The sequence below is a fragment of the Oncorhynchus mykiss genome, chromosome 19, assembly GCF_013265735.2.
Source record: "Oncorhynchus mykiss isolate Arlee chromosome 19, USDA_OmykA_1.1, whole genome shotgun sequence".
Taxonomy (NCBI): domain Eukaryota; kingdom Metazoa; phylum Chordata; class Actinopteri; order Salmoniformes; family Salmonidae; genus Oncorhynchus; species Oncorhynchus mykiss.
Window position 1 is genome coordinate 8708699 of NC_048583.1, and position 4987 is coordinate 8713685.

The following is a 4987-nucleotide window of genomic DNA, read 5'->3' on the forward strand; positions in this document are numbered from 1 at the left end:
GGAGTATAGTCTTTCATGTTAACGTTAGAAGATATGATCACACTATATCACCTGGACTGGAGTATAGTCTTTCATGTTAACGTTAGAAGATATGATCACACTATATCACCTGGACTGGAGTATAGTCTTTCATGTTAACGTTAGAAGATATGATCACACTATATCACCTGGACGGGAGTATAGTCTTTCATGTTAACGTTAGAAGATATGATCACACTATATCACCTGGACTGGAGTATAGTCTTTCATGTTAACGTTAGAAGATGTGATCACACTATATCACCTGGACTGGAGTATAGTCTTTCATGTTAACGTTAGAAGATATGATCACACTATATCACCTGGACTGGAGTATAGTCTTTCATGTTAACGTTAGAAGATATGATCACACTATATCACCTGGACTGGAGTATAGTCTTTCATGTTAACGTTAGAAGATATGATCACACTATATCACCTGGACTGGAGTATAGTCTTTCATGTTAATGTTAGAAGATATGATCACACTATATCACCTGGACTGGAGTATAGTCTTTCATGTTAACGTTAGAAGATATGATCACACTATATCACCTGGACTGGAGTATAGTCTTTCATGTTAACGTTAGAAGATATGATCACACTATATCACCTGGACTGGAGTATAGTCTTTCATGTTAACGTTAGAAGATATGATCACACTATATCACCTGGACTGGAGTATAGTCTTTCATGTTAACGTTAGAAGATATGATCACACTATATCACCTGGACTGGAGTATAGTCTTTCATGTTAACGTTAGAAGATATGATCACACTATATCACCTGGACTGGAGTATAGTCTTTCATGTTAACGCTGTCAAATGTAAGAATGTATACACCTATATTTTAATTTACAAATCTCAGCATTATTTTATTGACGAAAAATGCTTGTAACACAATTCTATGATTTTTCTACTTATCTACTATCATCATATGAACATATATGTATAACACATCATTGAAGGACTTTATGAATAAAAACTGTTTTGACATTAAGTTAATTTTACTTTATTCCCTCATAAATAAACAATTGGTCAAAGCCTTATATTTAGAAATAATATTTCTTATTATGTTAAAATGCTTTTGACATATCATTGCTTTACCTAATCGGAATCATAGAAGACATGGTAAAGTTATCATGTGTTCAGATGGCTTCATGATTATATGGTCAGCTATGATGACATACACTGAACATGTTATCAGGTACTGTACTTTTCATGTCAGCAATAATAATGTCTGTATATAAAGGCTGATGCTGTGCTGACTCATTCTTAGACACTGTGATCTAGATTCCATAGTCTAAAGGGTAAATGAGCTTCATTCAGCAGGGACCAGAGAAGAGGGCTGGAGACACACTAGTAAAGCAAATGGAGGCTCCAAATGGAACCTGTTGAAGAAGCAATAGGCTCTGCAAGCAAAGCTTTAGGCCAATGGTGAACGTGCATAAAGATGGCAGAATTCAGATATGAAGTCATTGTTTTAGCTCTGTTCATAGAGTTTTTAAACTACGGCGTGCGACATGGTTCAATGTGCTAATAAAGCAGCATAATCTCTCGTCTTTTTCAAATTGCAGCCCTCTTGGAGCTAAACTTGGGATCAGGTATACTCTGCTAATAACCATAGAAAATAAAGAGTAACGGAGAGCAATATACAATACAGAGAATTTAGCAAACAAGGAAGTTGTGGTAAGTGCATGGGGTCGCCATCTTTATGCACCTCCACTATTATGCAGGTGTGTGTTGCCAGAATGCAATCAGCTATGCATGGTTGTCTAGTGTAGTTGCATCACAAAAATATGCAAGTGTGCAACACAAAATGAAAGCTTTTGTACGTTGTGTACTTTATGGGTTGTGTACTTGTAAAATAAATACTCAAGGCATTAGTTAACGTGTGTTAAGTCACCCTTTGTAAAGCACGGCTTTTTGAAAATGTACATAGTGGGTTATGTCACATTTGTCAGTGCAACCTTCAGAGGGGGCTGTTATTTCACCCTTCATACACCCTTTATAGAGTAGGTCAGATTTTTTTTATATTTAGAAATGTGTTTTCTTACCCATACAGCAGTCTATGGAGAATGAGCAACTGCAATTCACACTGGTTTTGTTAAACAAAACAAAAAAAAGTATTTTAGGATCAATTCCTTTGCAAGTCAATCTCCTCTGTTGAGCGTGTTTTAAATGTCATACCCAAATCATCTCAAATGGCTTGTGTTATTCAATGAATTGGTTTTAATCTACTAGATGATTTGGGCTGAGTCCTGGGCGGCTCAACGATCAAAAGCACTACACCACAGTGCTGAGGCACCACTACAGCCTGGGGTTCGGCCCAGCGGCCCGTCCAGGTAAGGGAGGGTTTGGCAGGTGGGGTTTCCTTGGCTCACCATGGTCTAGCTACTCCTTGTGACAGGGCCGGGTGCCTACAAGCTGACTAGCAAAAAATAATAATAAAAGATGATGATTTGATTTCACTTGCAACTGTTTAGCCATATGTGAGACTCTATTAACAGTACAAGGCATTGGTGGCTTTCCTGATAATCTTTTTTGGAGTTACGTGAATGTCTCAGAATGAATGGGGTTGCTGAAAACACTTCTCCAGGTGTTGTGACATCAGATAATGTGCTCAACAAGACTGCAAAAACAGATGACCTGGAACATTACCTTTCTCTCAACTGAAATGGGTCGGATGCTTAATGAATCATTAGTCCCCCATCACATTTTTCTTGCTCAGTGGAGTTTATCTTCAGTCAATCAGATTAGGGCAGAAATAATGTGATTTGTGATTGTATCACCTGGCTGCATACCATGACTAACAGCTGATTAGTCAGTATTCCTCAGGTCATCACCTGGCTGCATACCATGACTAACAGCTGATTAGTCAGTATTCCTCAGGTCATCACCTGGCTGCATACCATGAATAACAGCTGATTAGTCAGTATTCCTCAGGTCATCACCTGGCTGCATACCATGACTAACAGCTGATTAGTCAGTATTCCTCAGGTCATCACCTGGCTGCATACCATGAATAACAGCTGATTAGTCAGTATTCCTCAGGTCATCACCTGGCTGCATACCATGAATAACAGCTGATTAGTCAGTATTCCTCAGGTCATCACCCGGTGGATAAGAGCTGCTCTGAGAACCAATGAAAACATAACCAGGTAGGGTGTTGTGGATGGGAGATGTTTAAGCCGCAGACTCCGGTGTGAAGAGAACTCAATCCGATGGAGACGACGATAGAAGCTCTTATTTCAGAGAGCTCTCCGTAAGCCACGCCCCCAGTGGGCAGAGCTAGGCATGTTGGACTGGGACATGTTTTAATATGATGAAAAGCCTCGTTTTGCAGGGAAACAACAAGTCCCAGTTCACAATAGAACATACCAGAGGAGGTCATAGTTTACTAGGCTACCTACATTATTGAGATCATCTGGTCACCACTAGGGTTTGGAATACACTGAGCTCGTTGACAAAACAGACCATGGAACGTATTTTCAGACCAAGGTCTGCGGTGGGTCTGTGTAAATGATGTGATTATATTGGAGATGGGGTTATGGCAGTGAATGTCATCTATTAATTTACTCATATAGTATTTCTATGTAGAAGCCATATGAGCCAGGGAAACTGATTGTTCTCACTTTTCTGCCTGAGTGTGACGCCGTTTACTGCAATTTTCTGGATTATCTTGTGACCAGAACAAACTACTTATTTTACTCAACTAGACATTGAAATAAATGGTGTTTCTTTAAAAAAAATTAACACAGGACATTGAATGATACCTGAACTAACTCAGAAAAGTAACATAAGTAGGAATACAGCATCACAGAGGTCAAACAGGTGTGTGTTAGTCATGTTATCCAGTGTCCACAGCAACACTACTGTTTATTCTCTACCCCCAGTGCATATGGTGTACTATCTTAGTCTTAGTCATGCTCTCTCGAGGGGAAGCAACAGGCAGGTATCAGGTAGAGTGGGGCTAGGTGGGGTTGGGCCAGGCACGTCCAGGTGTAAAGCCAGGGTGTACTCAGTCACGGTCCATGGCCCTCAGGCTACACCTGTTTGACCTCTCTGTGATACTGTAGGCCTAATTATGTTACTTTTCTGAAACATCATTTATTTCAATCTCTAGTTGAGTAAAATAAGTCGTTTTGTTCTGGACACAAGATAATCCAGAAAATTACAGTAAACAGGGTCACACTGAATGTTATATTCTCAGCCAGGCCCATCTTTTCAAAGAAAATACAATTGAATTATATCTCTATTTGAGCAAAATACCTAGTTGTGATCACAAGGCAGGCAGACAAATCTGAATGTCCTGTCATAAAGTGAAAACTATTAGTTTCCCTGGTTGATATGGTTTCTACATAGAAATACTATAAGAGTAAATGAATAGATGCCGATCACTGCTATAAACCTGTCTCCAAAATAATCGCATAATTTGGTGTTGAAAGTAGAGTTTTGATGGCAGTGGAGGGAACTACAGTGGAAGATGTAGTGAATAGATGCAGGACTCAATGAGAGTCAATAATTAACAGTGCTGATATTTAGTCTATATTAATATATCAGTCAATGTTCTGACTTTACTTAGTGTCTCTGCTTTGCCTGTTCCTGTTTACTGCTGGAGAACAAGCCACGACACCAATTAGATGTTCTCGAGAGAGGGAAGTTGTAAAACAAGGGGATGCTGTGTACACTGAGTCTGTAACATTACCATCTGTCATTATTTTGACTGGTTGGCTGGTTTGTTGCTGGGTTGCTGGTTGGTTGCTTGGTGTTTGATTCACAGTTCGTCTAAGGATTATCTGTGGACACATTCTAATGATTTACATAGATGTTACGAAGTAAATCAACCTCAACAATTGAATATTAATTTATGACAAATGACGGTTCTTTTATAACTAAATGCTATATTTTGTTATGTTTCTTTGTGTCTATTCCTATTCCTGAAATTCTTTCCTGTTAGAAACTGAAA